This window comes from Tursiops truncatus, chromosome 1 (genome assembly GCF_011762595.2).
Source record: "Tursiops truncatus isolate mTurTru1 chromosome 1, mTurTru1.mat.Y, whole genome shotgun sequence".
In the NCBI taxonomy this organism is placed as follows: Eukaryota; Metazoa; Chordata; class Mammalia; order Artiodactyla; family Delphinidae; genus Tursiops; species Tursiops truncatus.
In genome coordinates this window covers 30,613,873-30,631,501 of record NC_047034.1, presented here as the reverse complement: position 1 = coordinate 30,631,501, position 17,629 = coordinate 30,613,873, and the positions used below count along the sequence as shown (strand labels likewise).

The window sequence follows — 17,629 nt, the reverse complement described above, 5'->3', positions numbered from 1 at the left end:
TTATTGCTTCTGGCCACTGTCTAATATTCCACCATATGTTAATACCATGTTTTGCTTATCCATTACCCTGGTGATACATACTTAGGCTATTTTCAACACTTTATGTCCACCATAAAGCATTAATATACTCTTTCCACATGTCCCCTTGAGTAACAGTGCAGCCGTGGAATGGCTGAGGTAGAAGTCATATATATGCCTTATTTCACAGATTCCTCCCCAGAATAGCTGTACCATTTTCCCCTCACCAGCAATACTTGGAATTTTTCTCTTGCCATATCCTTTGTCACCACATGCTGGTCAATCTGCATTTTTAAAAAGTAATCAATTTGTTTGTTTTTGGCTGCATTGGGTCTTCGTTGCTACACTCAGGCTCTCTCTAGTTGCAGCGAGAGGGGTCTACTCTTCGTTGCGGTGCGCAGGCTTCTCATTGCAGTGGCTTCTCTTGTTGTGGAGCACAGGCTCTAGGCGCGCGGGCTCAGTAGTTGTGGCTCCCAGGCTCTAGAGCGCAGGCTCAGTAGTTGTGGTGCGCAGGCGTAGTTGCTCCACGGCATAATTTGCATTTTAACTTCTGGAAATTTGGCATGTGTGGATTCATAGGAAGTAAGGTGTTTTAATTCTGCATTGCTCTGATTCTGGAAAAGTTAGGTCTTCATATGCTTTCTTGCTATTAATGTTTTCCATTCTATGAATTGCCTATCATGACCTTCGCTCATTTTTCTATTGAGTATTCAGTGTCTTTAGAGATGCAGAAGTTTTTGTATTCAGATGTTGAGTCCTTTAGTTGGGTTTTAGATAATGTATATGTCTTCTACCCATCAACTGTTTTTCAGTCTGACTTTGGTATCCTTTATTGTACATAAAGTTCTAATTTTTTATTAAAGTATAATTGATTTACAATATTATGTTAATTTCAGGTGTACAACATGGTGATTCAATATTTTTATGATTATGCTCCATTGCAAAGTTACTTATAAAATATTGGCTATATTCCCCATGCCCTACAATATATCCTTGTATCTCATTTATTTTATACATAGTTGTCTGCACTTCCTAATTCCCAGTCTGTCTCTTGCCCCTCTCGCTTCCCTCTCCCCACTGGTAACCACTAGATTGTTTTCTATATCTGTGAATCTGTTTCTGTTTTGTTGTATTCATTCATTTGTCTTATTTTTTAGATTCTACTTATAAGTGATATCATTACAGTATCTGTCTCTGTCTGACTTATTTCACTTAAGCATAATACCCTCCAGGTCCATCCTATGTTGTTGCAAATGGCACAATTTAATCATTTTTTATGGCTGAGCAGTGTTCCATTGTGTATATATGGCACTGCATTCTTTATTCATTCATCTGTTGATGGACACTTAGGTTGCTTCCATATCTTGGCTATTGTAAACAATGCTGTTATAAACACTGGATGTGGGTGCATGCATCTTTTCAAATCAGTGTTTCTGTTTTCTTCAGATATATATGCCAGGAGTGGAATTACTGGATTATATGGTTGTTCTGTTTTGTTTTTGTTTTTATTAACATCTTTATTGGAGTATAGTTGCTTTACAATGGTGTGTTAGTTTCTGCTTTATAACAAAGTGAGTCAGCTATACATATACATATGTCCCCATATCTTCTTCCTCTTGTGTCTCCCTCCCACCCTCCCTATCCCACCCGTCTAGTGGCTACATCAGTTAACATTCCCACCAACAGTGTACCAGGGTTCCCTTTTCTCCACATCCTCGCCAAGGCTTGTTTGTTTTGTTCTTTTTTATGATAGCCATTCTGACATGTGTGAGGTGATCTCTCATTGTGGTTTTGATTTGCATTTCCCTGATGGCTAGTGATGTTGAGCATCTTTTCATGTGCCTGTTGGCCATCTGTATGTTTTCTTTGGAAAAATGTCTATTCAGCTCTTCTGCCCATTTTTTTAAATCAGATTTTTTATATTAATAAATTTATAATTTTAATATAGTTAAATTCATCACTTTTGCTTCATACAATGTATGCTTCTTTATTTTTCAAAGATCTATTTCATCTCTTACCCTGAAATCACAAATATATTACCTTGCAATTTCTTTTATTCTCTCTAGATTTTATTTTTCACATTTAGATATTAAAACTATTGTATTTTAGTTTTGTACATTAGGTGGAATTATATAACATAATGGTTAATAGAATGATTTCTGTGGGGTTTAAGTTCCAGCTCCACCATGTACTTCTTAGGCTAGTCATTTTATCTCTCATACCTCAGTTTTTCCACCTGTAAAATGAGGATAATAGTTTATGCCTTGTGGATTTTTTTGTGAAGATTAGGTGAGCTATATAGGACTGGGTACAACATAAGTGATATCACTAGGTTAAGATCCAGTCTCATATCTCTTTTTAAAATGAGACTGTTTCCCCAAAGACCTGTAATTCAGCTTCCTCCATTGGACTATGATTCCATCTCTTTCATGTGCCAACTTCCTATCTGTATATAGCTCTATTTCTAGGCCACCTGTTTGATTTGTTTTCTTGTTTGCTGTTTCTTCCAAGGGCATCACACAGTTCTTATCTATCATGACTTCCCAATATATCTTAATGTATAGGGCACATTCTCCATTTTGAGCTTATTTTTCAAAACTACCTTAGCTGTATGGAGAACTTTATTCTTCCAGATACATTTATTTTATTTTAATGTTTTTTATAGGAGATAGAGCAATCTGCTCTTTTTTTTTTCTTTTTCGTTTTTTTTTTGGCTGCGTTGGGTCTTCATTGCTGCGTGTGAGCTTTGTCTAGTTGCAGCGAGGCATGGCGCAGGAGGCTACTCTTTGTTGTGGTGCACAGGCTTCTCATTGCAGTGGCTTCCCTTGTTGCGGAGCACAGGCTCCAGGCTCGTGGGCTTCAGTAGTTGTGGCTCGTGGGCTCTAGAGTGCAGGCTCAGCAGTTGTGGTGCACCAGCTTAGTTGCTCCGTGGCATGTGGGATCTTCCTGGACCAGGGATTGAACCCATGTTCCCTCCATTGGCAGGTGGATTTTCAACCACTGCACCACCAGGGAATTCCCCCAGATACATTTTAGAATCACTTTTTTATGCTGTCCCTCAAAAAAAAAAGAGCTTGGCCTTTTATTACAGTTGCATTTAATTTTATAGATTAATATAAGAACATTTATATTATTATAGTAAGTCATCTCATCCATACCTGTGATATATATTTCTTTTACTCATGTGTCCTCTAGTAAAGTTTTCATTATGAAGATTTTCTGCATAATTTATTAGGTGAAACCCCATACTCTCTATAGGTTTTGTTACTATGGTAAATTCATCTTGTATTGTATCTAGATATTGATGCTATGGAGGAACACAATTGATTTTGGTGTATTAATTTTTTTCCAGCCCCTATGTTGAGCTCTTTTCTTAGATTTAATAGCTTATTGATTTCCCTTTGTTTCCAATGAAATACATAATCAAAACAATCTATAAATATGACATTTTTATCTATATTCTTCTAAACCTTCTCTCTCTTTCTATTTCTCTCAATACACAGCTCCAAAAAGGTTGGTTCCAATAGACCAGTAATGTTAGAAATCTTTATCTCAATTCTCTCCTTAAAGGAAATGCTAATTTTTTAAAAAAATTAGTAGTATAATAATTTTTGTTAGTATATACATGTGCCATGTATTTTTGGTATATAGCCTTTATCAAGGAAAGATAGTTATTATTTGGATCTAGTTTTATAAAATTTACCCTACCCAATAGATTTTGAACCTCATGGGATGCTTTTTATCTCTTCTATCTAAAAAGAATGATGATATGATTTTCTCCTTTTATGTAACTAATACAGTGAATCACATGATTTGACTGGCTGATACTGAACCAACCTTGCATTCTCAAGGATAAACCCACTTGACCAAATTGTATTATAGTATAGATTAGCTTTTGCTGTATTACAAACCACCTCAAAACTTAGTGGCTTAGGGAGATCAGCTTGGTGCTTTGTGACCACCTAGAGGGGTGGGATAGGGAGGGTGGGAGGGAGGGAGACACAAGAGGGAAGAGATATGGGAACATATGTATATGTATAACTGATTCACTTTGTTATAAAGCAGAAACTAACACACCATTGTAAAGAAATTATACTCCAATAAAGATATAAAAAACAAAACAACAACAACAAAAAACTTAGTGGCTTAAAATAGCAATTACTTGGCCATTTGGGACTGGATTCATCTGGGTAGTGTTTTACTTTTGGTTTTATCTGGGCTCCTTCATGCAGTTTTAGTCAACTGATGGATCAGCTGAGTGAGAGCTGGTCTGAGACAGCCTCACTCACAGGTTTGGTGGTTGGCATGGACAGTGGGAGCACCTGGTCCACTTGTCTTCAGAACCTAGTGGGCTAGTCCTCGGCAACTGAGCCATCAAGCTCTTTTGCTTTTGTCTCATCATGTGGGTTGAGTATGCCAAACCCAGTCCTGCTGAAGTGGTGACTCAGGAATGAGGGTGTCAGAAGGGGATTGTACCATAATTTTTGAAACATCCTATCACAATGTTTTTAATATACCTTAAAACTCTGTGGAATAATATTGTATTTAGGTTTTTGACATATTTTTAATAAGGAAAATTTGATTGTAATGTTTTTTTATATTGCCCCTGTTTGGTATAATATTCTTCTTGCACCTGTAGCCCCATTATTCTAGCTTGGGGTACTTAAAATGTATTGAAGGGGATAGAAATGAGTATTGCATCTTAAATAAAATAGTCTTGGACAAGTGGTTCCCACTTATCACTGAGGTTGTTCAAAAGGCTGCACTCTCGCAGTGGACTATTGAACCCTTATGCACACCAAGCATTACATCTCACTTATACCTTACTAGCATTCTTGTGCTGGTTCCTTGATTTTAATTTAAAAAGTAATAAGTCCTTGAAAAAATAGAAAGTAAGAAGCAAAAACCCTCCATCACCCTAGTCTCTTTCCCTCACAGGGGAAGCAACTATAAAGTTAAGATGTCAATTAAAAAATATTTACAAGATGAAAATGATTCTTAAAAGTCCTTGGGGGCATTTAATCATTGAAGGGTATGCTGAAGAAGGTAAGTAACAGTTTGACCTCCAATCCAGAGACTATTGGCAATAAGTGTAAACAGTGCTCTAACAACATGGCCTGATAGAACTATAGAACTAAAGGAAAAGCTAGGATTAGGATTATTGGGCCCAAATTCACATTTTTCATAATGAAGAACCTTAAAATCATGAAATATTGACTGATCTCTAATTCTAAGTCATTCCAGAATGCTATTTTCTATGTCGAGGAGTGGAGTTTGAGAGAGAAATAAGAAGGAATAAAGTCCAATTTGGTTTTAAAGAATCATGGAGAAATGAAGATTATTTCTTTCATAATTTCCCTGTAGATAGAGCTCTTCTATGACTGACTGTTTCACTAAAGCAGGGAAATACAGGGTGTTATCCAGAAAATCATATCAGTTTACTTCAAGTCAGTCCTCTTCTGGGCAAACACATCTTTAACTTCATTTGTATTATATAGTATTTTAAATTATGAATTGTTTTGTCTTCTCAGGTCAGTTTCTTTTAGCCACGTGGGTTTGTTCTCTGTTTATTCCTTCCTCCTTCCCTCTCTTCCTTCTTCTCTCCTGTACTCCCTTTTTTATTAGTGAATTGGAAAGACGATTTCCTTATATATGCTAAACTATGCAATAGCAAAACCCCAAAATATAACTAACGTTTTATGAAGAAGACAATAACGAAAAAAAATTATAGTGGAAAAATCTTAGGAAACTGGAAGGAATTTGGGGGTCTTTCTGTCTCGAAGTAGATTTGGAATGTGAATTTCAGGTTCTCTTTTTTAATGCAGGGTTGCTAGTTGAGCCTTTATTTTGTTTCCAGAAAAACAGTCAGCTTACATATTTTTTTAACAAGGTTTTCTTCACCTTTGGAAATTAGTAATGATTAAAAAGAATATTATACAGTTAAGTGATGTCTAATTTTTTTCCTCATGAGTTCACCGTACTTCAGGTTATAGCCCTGATCTGTTTAATCCTCCAACAATCCTGAGAGGGAGCAAAGGGGCAGATGTTCTTTCCTCATTTCACAGATGAGAAAACTGAGGTTCAAAGATTCAAAGTGAGGTTAAGTGCTTCTGCCAAGGTCATTCTCTGAGGTGAAGCCGGAGCCGGGAATAGCACCTCATCCTCTTGTTTTCTCTCATGTGATTCTCCATCCGCTGACCCACTCTGACTATAAAAACGCACTGTACCAGGCCTCACACAGTCCCTGAAATGTCCTTTTAGTAGGACACAATGGTAGTGACAAGATTGAACAGATATAAAGAATGCTGTAAAAAAGGACCTGTCTTTTTTGTTGACTCCATCCCATAAAATTCCACAGCCACACTGCATGAGAAACATGAGACATCCATTAAGATCATGTTCCCATTAGTTCCCAAAATCTAGCTAGAACTAGATTTTGCAGAAATTGAAGACACATCTTGTGGCCTGACTGCTGAAAATGAGTGTCTCAGGAGTCAGAGAGGCATTGCTGCTCAACGAAGTCAAGAATGCCCTTTGCTAATTGTTTCTCCTCCATTTCTGAGGGAATTTAAATTCATGATCGGCACCATATATTATACTTCAATACTATTCACCATCCATCTTGTACGTATTTGCAGGAAAGAATGTTGCCCAAGTCATTATATCCCGCCATGATTCACAGTCGTATGACCTTAGGTGGCAGCTCAGCAGGAGCTTACCGGTGCCTTAAATCATCCCTGTTGTGGACATACAAGAGCGTGACCTCTGACTTCCCAAGCTGTCTCTTCATGAAATGAAAATGGAACTGAGAGTTTAGGGGAAAGTTTTGAAAGTGTCTGGCTCTTGTAGTCATCTAATGAGGTCCTCATTTCTAGCTGCTAAGCATGCCCTTTAATTGGTGGTCACTCAAAAATCAATGATAATATAACTGTCCAACTCTTTGGAGCTATTTTTCTCTCTGCTTTCTATCCTGCAAGTACACGATAAAAGACACCACCCATTCAGCCATTATCTTGTGTTACTTACTATTCAGAGATCAGTCTTCCTTTATGTGCTCCTTCAGGAAAGACCTGGGTTGTATTTTTCACTTGCCTTTCAGGCAGAGCGTAGAGTCCTTGGCACAGATTAAGTCCTCAGAAATGTTAGATGGGTGGATGGGTGGGCAGTGGATTGCAGCACATGAGCAACTACAGTAGCATTGTGATTTTTTACTGTACATGACAAGGAAATGACCTCAGTTGGGGAAATAAATGCCTAGCACATATGCCACCACTTTCCCCTTCCATCTTCATTACAGTCCTTACTAATCTATTATGACATTTTTTCCCATTGGGTCTAGACATGACCTCAGGATCCTTGTAGAATATAAACAGTCCTGTGCAATGTAAACCTTGTATAATGTAAACAATGCTTTACTGTTTGATTTGAGTTGGGACACGAGAAGAACCCTATTTTCCGTCCATAACATAGACGTTGGGAATAATAGCTAATGCTCATGTAAACATACAGATTCATAGGATAGAAAAAATAATTTTTAAGAAATGACCTAGTACAGACTCAGGGGGAAAATATATGTTAACTTGATTATAGAAATTTGGTTCAGCCACTCAGCTTCAACCTTCAAAAATCATGTCACTTTTTATTTTAAACCAACATATGAATCCAAGGTATAGCAAAATAAACCATTAACCTTGCAGAACAGGGCCCTTCTAGATACGATCTCGTTAGGACCTGATCCTCCATGGTTGTATCTACACAGAGGGGTAATGCCAGGTCCCCTACTGGGAAGTTGAATTGGAGGAAGAGATAGACATAGAGGTACTATGGATAATTCTAGACTGACATGGTCATCAAGAAGTCCTATGAAAAATAATTTCTGGTGAGTATAGAGTAAATCAGCAATGAGAAATGGAGAGGATTGGAATTAAGTAGACTCATCACTAGTCCATGGTTATTACCAGTGTACCAGTTTAGCAATGAATTACTCAAGGTAATTGATGCTAGGTAGTCTAACAAACACTCCTGAAAGCCAAGTGTCTTAACTTAATAAATGTTTATTTCTCTTGTCAGAGACCAGTGTGAATTAGGTGGTTCATTCTTAGCAGATTGCTTTCAAGTAGTGAATCAGGAACCCATGCCCCCTCCACCTTGAGGTGTTGTCTTAAATGCATGACTACCTAAACTACAGCAGAAGGGAACATGGGCAATCATGCATAATATCTCCTGGCCAGGCCTGAAAGTGGTAGACCCATACCCTTTCAACAAGAATGCAAAAACTTGACCTCTGCCTGGCTCCAAGGGAGGTGAGAAAAGGTCATTGTTCTGTGTGTCCAGGAAGAGGAGAATGAAATGCATCTCACTGTGTCATCCATAGCTGAAGGCAGGTAATCTGTGACAGAGAGCAATGTTTGCAGATGGTGATACATGAAGTTTGAGGAAGATTGATTTCTCAATCATTGAGGAGTACTGTTCCATCTAACTGAGTTCGGAATGGTAATAAAGTCATCCACTGAAAACTTACCAATCTAGTTTGTGTGCAAGATATTATGAATTATAGTCTTACCATTAATTTAGCGGACCCACAAATATTTACATCTACCAAGCACCGTGCTGGCAACTGCAGCTTACCAGTACTTCTTTCCTGGGCCCTGGATAATTTCCAGTAGTTGGTGTCAGGATCTAAGCTATCCACTTGATGTGGACACTAGTCCCCTTGTAGCCCTCTCACAGGAGCCTTTAACGATTCGTGGCCAAAAACAAAGGAAATGGGAAGAGTTACTGCTCTGCTTATCAGAAAGTGTCTCCTAAAGTCTTGTCTCCTAAATCATTTTTCTGGCCCCTTTATAGTAATTCTTTATTTATTCACATTTCTTGGCCTACTGAACACTATAATCAAATCCTCCCTCGATTTTCTTTTTCCTGAAGTATATAAAACTACATTTTCTTCAGCCTTTTTTTTTAAAAATGATAATTATCTTGTTTATTTGTATTTGGAAAATCTAATGAGATCACGTATTTAAAAATCACATACTATCAAAAGATAGGTAGTAGTAGTAATTCCTTCTGGAATATTTTTCCCCCTCATCCAACCAATGTTAGGTCCCTTACCCCCTTTCTTAGCAACTTTTATTAATTCCTTATGTGTCTATCAGAAGTTTTTTGTGGCAAAGGTACATGTGTATGTTTCAGAGGTTACTGTTGTCATGAATTCACAGAAGCCAGAGCCTGGAAAGCATTAAGTGGTCCTGAGCACCCCATTTCCAATGAGAGAGCGTAGCAGTGCTCAAACGGCTGGGTGTCCTATAATTCAACTCAATTCTGGCACTATCTACCTGTAGATAGCATCAGATCTCACATGTTAAGGGCTCAGTCCAGCAGGAATGCACACACACACTTCAGGTGCCAGTCACCAAGTATATGTTGTTATCTGTGCTTCTGACCCTTGTACCACAGATCAGAGGCTCCAACGACCCCCTTCTTAGCTTTAATTAATTTGTCCAAGTGACTCATAGAACTCACAGAAATATTCTATTAACTAGATTAACCGGTGTATTATAAAATGATAAAAGCAACAGCCAGATAGAGAACATGTATAGGACGAGGTATGGGGAGAAAACATGGAGCCCACTCTCCCCAAATCTCCATGTGCTCACCAACTGGGAGGCTCCCTGAACCCTGTCCTTGGGGGTTTATGGAGGCTTCAGTACACACGTGTGACTGAATAACTCATTGGCCATGGGCGATTGAGCTCAATCTTGAGTGGCTCTTCCCTGCCCTGAGGGCAAGGGGGTGGGACTGAAAGTTCCAACCTCTAATCACAAGGTTGGCTCCACAGGCTGCCTGCTCCCATCCTTAGGTGCTTTCCAAAGATCACCTTGTTAACATAACAAAAGACACCATTATCATCTCATCACTTAGGAAATCCCAAGGGTTTTAGAAACTCTGTGGCAGAAACTGGGACAGAGACCAAAAATATAATTCTTATTACTCCTAAATCACAGTTATCTAGGTGAATGTTTGTATCACCCCAAACAGGCAGTAGTCACCAGGGAAAATAAGTTAATTGCCAGTCTTTTCTATTAATTTTTAAAAATCAGATTTAAGAAGAGAATTTTTTTAATGGCCAGTGAAAATGTCTCTTACTTTAGCTCTTGCCTTTTTCTACTTATTATTTACTTTTTTAATTTTTAGTTTAGTTTTGAAAAGTGTCTTTAAGTTATTTTAAGGTTAGAACCGAACCTTCCAGGGTTAAAAAAATATTGTGTCTCTTGAAAGAGATTATTTTAGACTTAGTGAAATGGATTTGATGCTAGAGAACATGTGACATCATACATTTGACCTTTTTGAAATGATTTACATTATATCAGCTACATTTTAAGTCCAGCAACTGTAACCAAAAAAAAAGAAGAAAAAAACCCTACTAATTAAGGCAACTTTGCAGATTGATGGCATTAGATTATCAATTAAAATCTCAGTTTTAAACCAGATTTTTCCTCTAAATAGTGATCCAAAGAACACTAGTTTTAGGGTCAGTCTAATTAGTCAGACAGCCTTCTGATTGTTTAGTGCCTTCACTTGAAGTTTGTTAAATATTTTGAAGATCACCTATGCTCCCATGGGACATTAGTGACTGTGAAGTCAACAAAAAAGAAAAAAAAAGTAAGAAAAAGGATTTTGTAGTAAAATAAACTTGAGAAATCCTGGGTTCAGTAAATTTAAACATGTTTCGTGACTGCAGGACTTTTGAGATGTGGAATGAGCTATGAATTTCACTGTTAAGTAGAGTTTGGTCTGAAGTGTTTTTCAACTTTATTTGGCTCTACAACCCTTTGTCAGTGGAACATTTTAAAGGACTCTCTGTTTCTAGCAACTTTGGAAAATGCTGTTCTGGTCTCAGTTAAGCCCTTGAAATCTTAGCATTTGGAAGAAGATCCACACACAAGCTCATCCAATTTCTGGTACAGAAATCTACCATGTATCCATGCTATAGGCTCACTCAGCTGTGGGTGAGTATTTTGATAACAAAATGTTCACTACCCATAAATCGGCTGATTCTATAGTCGGAATGCTGGTCTGTTAGGAGGTTTTAACCTTTTAAGTGCCTTTTACTATTAGAAAATTTTAAGTTTTAAAATTTTGTCTATTGGACCTAGATCTGATCTCCGGATTAAGATACGTCCTACTCAAGTAAAAGAATCCTTATTTTTCAAGGATGATTTGTACATGAAAAAAAAAATCCATATACTTAAAATCATCTGTAAATAGTGACTGAAGAGTAATTGAAAATACGTTTGAAAATAATTTTCATTTGAAATTTATGTCAAAATATGTTATTATATAAACGAATCCAGTATATTTTCTCTTATAGCCAGTAAAATTTAGGTTAAATTTTAATTACGCACAAGTGCCACAATTAAAAAAAAGAATTACATTTTGTTTTGAGTGATTATTTCAGCAAAACTGGTATGGGACAGTAAACTGTCCTTCACTGCATGTTCAATGTTAGCAGCTCAAACAGGCTAATTCTGGTAAAAATTCAACTATTTTCCAAGGCCTTCTCTTAATTATTTGATACTCAATTGTTTTTTCTTTTACTTCTATTGTATCTTTTTAAATTGTTAACTACACATCCTCATTTATCAATGGCTTTGTATGTTTAACCAAGCAGATCTCTGGTATTATTTACAATGGCTTCATGATATTATATCTTTAAAATTCAGAATTTCACTTTAAAGTTGAATTTTATTTCTATTATACGGTATTATGTTTATGTTATGAATCCATCAGTGAGCAATTTGCTGAAACAGGATGAGCAATTTGCTGACTTAGAAGGGCTGGAATCTATAGACACCTTAGGATGTAGATAACGAATAGTTGGATGACAAGAAACCCTGTTATATGAAAACAGGAATAATGAGTGTTCCAAATCTTATCTTTTCGGTTCTTACTTTTCTCCAAAGGTTAGCTCTAGAGTCCTTAATTCTCCATTCAGTATTAAATTATTGACTATTTTGCCACAACTACTGAGCCTGCGCTCTAGAGCCTGCAAGTCACAACTACTGAAGCCTGTGTGCCACAACTACTGAACTCCATGCACCTAGAGCCTGTGCTCTGCAACGAGAAGCCACCACAATGAGAAGCCTGCACACCGCATAGAAGAGTAGCCCCCGCTCACCGCAACTACAGAAAGCCCGCGTGTAGCAATGAAGACCCAACACAGCCAAAAATAAAATAAATACATTTATTTTTTTAAAAAGTGGATGTATTTAAAAAAACCCAAAAAGGTCCTACTGTATAGCACAGGGAACTATATTCAATATCCTGTGATAAACCATAATGGAAAAGAATATGAAAAAGAATGTATATAAATGTATAACTGAGTCACTTTTCTGTGCAGCAGTAATTACCACAACACTGTAATTCTACTATACGTCAATAAAAAATAAAATTTTAAAAACTGCCATAAAAATCACCACAGAAGGGGGACTTCCCTAGTGGTCCGGTGGTTAAGACTTTGCCTTCCAATGGAGGGGGTGAGGGTTCGATCCCTGGTTGGGGAGCTAAGATCCCACATGCCTTGTGGCCAAAAAACCAAAACATAAAACAGAAGCAATACTGTAACAAATTCCATAAAGACTTTAAAAATAGTCGACATCAAAAAAAATCTTTAAAAAAATCACATAAATCAGAAACAAATGAAACATAATAAAGTCCATACATAAAAAAAAAGAGCATGGGTTCTGGTCACATCCCAGCTTCCCACTTACTTACAGCTGTGTAATTCTGGGCAACTCACAAAATGTCTCCTCAGACTCCTCATCTATAAGTGGGGATGGTAATAGTTCCCTACCTCATAGTGTTGCTGTAATCCATAAACACGGTTAAGCGCCTTGGTAAATTGTTTGATGCTCTCTGGTTATTGTGAATTAAAATATGTCAATGGCTTCTGGCCATACGATTTATAATAGTTTGACAGTTAACCAAATGGTAAAACTATTCCATTTATTATTCCCATCTCTTTTTACCCCTTACCCTGTTTTGTTGTTTATGTTTTCTCCCACCACAGAGTGTTAGTTCCAGGAGAGTAAAAGCTTTATTTTGTTCACTGCTGAAAGCAATAGCACCCAGAAAAGGACTGTACATATGAAGCCCTCAGTAAACACTAGCTGAATGAATGGTGCAAACTGTCACAAGGAAAAATACACCAAAACTTCCATTATAATAAAAAAGTATAGACAAATCTTTCTCTAATGGCTTCCAGTCAAGTATTTTAAAACACCATATGCTATAATAAAAACATAAGTAATTTATTAAAATTTGAAGGCAAAAACATAATTTTAAAAGATTTTAAAAGATTTAGACCTATGTTAGGCGTGATGGAATATGGATGCTTTCTGGAAATTCACAATCAGATCCAAGAGTATCACTTTCAGAATGTTCTAGTAGACTGAGTTTACTTTTAGTTGTCTTTGAAGAAACAGTCACTATTGTACTCTCTTTCTTAACAGAAATGTGTTTTTTCGAAGACTCACTTCTAATTGGTTCATTAAGCAAAGAATTATTTTGCCCAATTCCTTTGCTTTTCTGCTTTACAGGTGAGTCAGAGCAAGAATGCAGGTCCTTCCCAGGTTGTTTCTTAGCAGAGTAGTTTTTGGTATATTATGCTCTGGTCATTTTCTCTGAAGAAGACCTGCTATTTCTAAGTAATTCCTCTTCTTTTCTTTGACTTCCAGTTCCAGAAATGACGTCTGCTGAAGGAGAATACGTTCTAGCAATGAAATCTTCAAAAGACTCCTGCCGCTGCTCTGTGACTGCGACCCCCAGGTTGTCTTTAGAAGTTTCTAAGGCCTCCTGAGTAGAGACTGGGACATGGAAGGAGTCGACAGGCAAAGGAATCCCAGCATCACCTGTAATTTTCTGAAACTGGAGGGAAAAACAAAAGACAAGACAAAAATTCGGTGATGAACAAAGCCAACCATTAAAAAGTAGAGTTCAAAACTTCAATGTTACTCTGTGATCTTATTATTAACACAGTCAATTGATTATTCAGAAGATTTCAGAGCCAGTTTTTCTCTAATTATATCCTGCCAAGTGATTCTCAGCTTAGCCTAGCTATATCCAAGGCTATGTCCGCTACATTTTCAGACTTTGGTGACTGGGGTAGTTATTATCCATTTCCTTTCCCTCACTAAAAATAAAACCCTACTCTGTAAGAAAATTAATTTCTTTGCTATCCTCCAGGCACATGTAAACAGTATATAATATAGTTTGTGACCAGACTGTCAGTTCCCAAGACCAGTCTGAGATTGGCTGAGCTGGGCGAAGGGGGCTCCAAGTGAGGCTGGAGGAAAAGCTGACAGGTTTCCCCTCCCATTCCCATGACCAGGTGAGTCACTGTAATATCTTACGTATCAGCTATGTCAAGATTACTTACTTTAAAAATTGTATCAGTACGTGTACCTCCATTAGTGTTCCTTCATTGTTAAGCTGACTGCATACAAATAGAAACCTAGATAAAATATGAATAGAACAGACATTTATACAATTTAAAATTTGGGATATTTTCTGTAATGTTTTCTTTCTTCATTAAGGAGAGTTTGCTTTAACTCATACATTTTCTAAAGAACTTCCAGTTTTCTTATGTACAACAATACAGTATCATGAAACGGGTCTACATTTACTAATCTCAGATTTGGAGAGGACTCCAGAGTCTTCTAGCTCCCGAGCATGTGAACTATTAGAGACTGACCATTATTATTTTCTCTCTCACTTGGTCATTTCCTTTTTGCTAATCACTCTTAGAATCCTTAAGTGCTGTCCTCTCCACTTACTTGGAGATTTTGCGTTGGTCCTGGGGCACTCTGCTTTGATTCTGATTTTTCTTCTTCAAGTGCCTTCTTTTCTTCTTTAGGTGGGCTACTAACAGTAGAATTCATCTGGGGACGACCTAGTAAATGAAAATCTGACTGATCTATACCAGCCATTGTGGCCAGCTGCCCAAGCCTGGACCAGAGGAGGAAAGGAGAAAAGACAAAGGTTATTATAATTACAGAAGAGCAGTTTAGATTTCCCCAGACCTACAATCATGAAATACTTCTAAAATCTTAAAAGCCAACATCCTACTCCAGACTACAAGCCTCTCTCTCCCCCAAATTCTCAGCCCTTTCCAGATTCATCCTCTAGGAGACATCCCACTGTCTCACTAGCAGCTTCAACATGTACCATGCACCCCGTCCACTGCCAGTCACACCTCCATTCCCACACTTCTTTACCACCTTTCCTCCAGTTTCCAAGAATGTGTTTGTTCCTTCCTTTCCCAACACCAACTCATTCACTGACAAAACACCACTCCATCAACTATCAATCTCCACTCCCCTCTTTCAGCAAAATTGCTCACGGTTGAGAACCACTGACCTATATCTTCCCTGCAGATTAATAATAATTTTTATGTCTAAGACAAAAATAACTTTAATTCAAACTTATCAAACAAGCAAAGTAAATGAAAGATAGGAAAATTCTTATCCATTCCCGAATATTTTCAATGAAAACTGCCTTCAATTTAGTCTGTACAAAAAACTGTACCTACTAATTACTCTGTCTACAGGTTACTCTTTTATAATAGGCTCCCCACTCTACCAAAGCAGGCTCCCCATTTGCATTTCTTAAAAAATTTAATTCCTCCTTTTAAAACGTCAACTATATTACCTATAATTACACTAAATTTGGCTAAATAAGGCCACGTAAGTGATGAAAATTGCTCCAGTTCCTCAGCAAACTACCATTATAGTTGGAAAGAGAAGAACGCCATGAAGAGAAATGAACTAACCCAGCATATTTAAGGAGATCCAAGAAATTCTTCTGAAAAGAATTCTTCTGAAAAGAATTCTCAATGCTGCCCAAAACACCTTCATCATCCAGGATCATGCTTGTCAATGAGTGGACATGAAGGGCTTCAGACAAAGAGAAATTTATATTTCTTAACTGGGCATTTTCATGTTCCAGCTATAAAAGAAGACGGAAAATGTCTGACATGATTTTTTCTCATTGTCATCAAAAGTAGTCTTGCCTAGTTTCAAGGAACAAAACTAAAACACTCAAAATGTAATTAATCTGTAATTAAGCTAACTCTCCACCAGTAAAGACAGAGACCATATCACATAATAACCAAAACCCCCAGGCACCCAACAAAGTTTCCTATATAACGCTTAGGTGGTATATAAATAAACCAAAGTTATCGTTTTATTAACGATCTTTCACAAAAGATCACATTTCTAACTGGTTCAATTCATAACGGAGCCTCATTCCACATTAGAAAATTACCTGCTTTAAGTTTCCCTTAAATTAGAAAGTAAATTATAGAATCTGATCTGAACAAAACATATTACAACTCTGCTGGATGTTAAGAATTAACTTTAGCGAGCAAAATATCTAATGCTTACGTTTAAAAGTCCTAAATCATACCAAACCCAATTTATTAAATGTACGATCACCAATGTTTTCTTTGGCTCCTTCAAAATGTTCACTCCCGTGCACTCTTCCCCTTCCGCTCATCACCTATGCACTTAAAGCCCCCTATAAGCTCAACTCCAGTACTTCTCAGAAAGGCTGTTATGTTCATGATGCCCCTTTTGCCTTATATAAGCAGGTGCTCACCATTTATTGAATGAGTGTCCGCCAATCCAGTGGATGCACTTTGAAAAATTCCTCCCTACGCTCAACCTCTGATAAAGTATATTTAGATAGAACTTTTTAGATTATGCCCTGCTTTCATGCACATTACCTGATGTAATTCTTATAGTATATAATTTTATCTTTCATTACATTCTTAGAAGTTTTCCAATATCTTAAATTTATTTAAATGATTCACTTTCCTAATTCATTGCCAGGAGAGTCTCATTATGTCTTTTATGCTACTGTATATATAGTATATGCACAAAAAGTGCTTTCTTGAATCAAAGAATCATGAACAGAACATAAGCTAATGTCATAAGAAAGCGCGCGCGCACACACACACACACACACACAAAACGAGATTTTCACATTTTTAAAAACATGCTTTCTGGAATATAGATCATATGATCACTAAATACCAGTAAATGCAAAAGTCCATATGATACAACCAATTTGCAACATATTACAGTTTTACAGTTTACAAACTATGTGTATATGGATTAAAATCAAATCGAAATAAAACCAAAACACTCCCAAAAGTATAAGAAATTGTTTACTTTATTGACTCATTTATCAGCCTTAAGTCTTATTAGTCTTTCCTCCTTTAACTGCTTTAGGCACTCCTCCAGTTTTTCCTAAACAAACAGAGTAAATGTTATAACTAATTCGTAGTATAATATCCAAAAGCCTTTCCAGCTATAGGACTCATCAGGATTTAGGGGCAGAACCAGAAGTGAACTCAGATTTTAGTCTGCTACTGGTAATATCATACCATGCTAGTGAAATGAATTATCAAAATCTATCAAATTAACATAGTAAAGATTTATTTAAATTCCACTTTTTCCAACATAAATTTGTGGCAGCCCATCATAAAAGGCATATATGTGTATAACATAGCAAGTCAGAAATAAATAGTTAAGGACAAGAAAGAAAAGTTCTA

The 17,629-nt window shown here is 36.9% G+C and overlaps 1 protein-coding gene and 1 pseudogene across 1 annotated transcript in view; one reads left to right on the top strand and one right to left on the bottom strand.

The window, feature by feature from the left end:
* Positions 1-14,022, top strand: part of LOC101334311 (uncharacterized) — a 70,335-nt gene extending 56,313 nt beyond the window's left edge. Inside the window, exon 3 of the mRNA XM_033856035.2 lies at positions 13,752-14,022. The gene's annotated coding sequence lies outside the window, so the exon portion shown is untranslated. The remainder of the gene's footprint in view (positions 1-13,751) is intronic.
* LOC117309431 (centrosomal protein of 78 kDa-like) lies at positions 13,093-16,636 on the bottom strand (annotated as a pseudogene).
* Between the last annotated feature and the right edge of the window lie 993 nt (positions 16,637-17,629).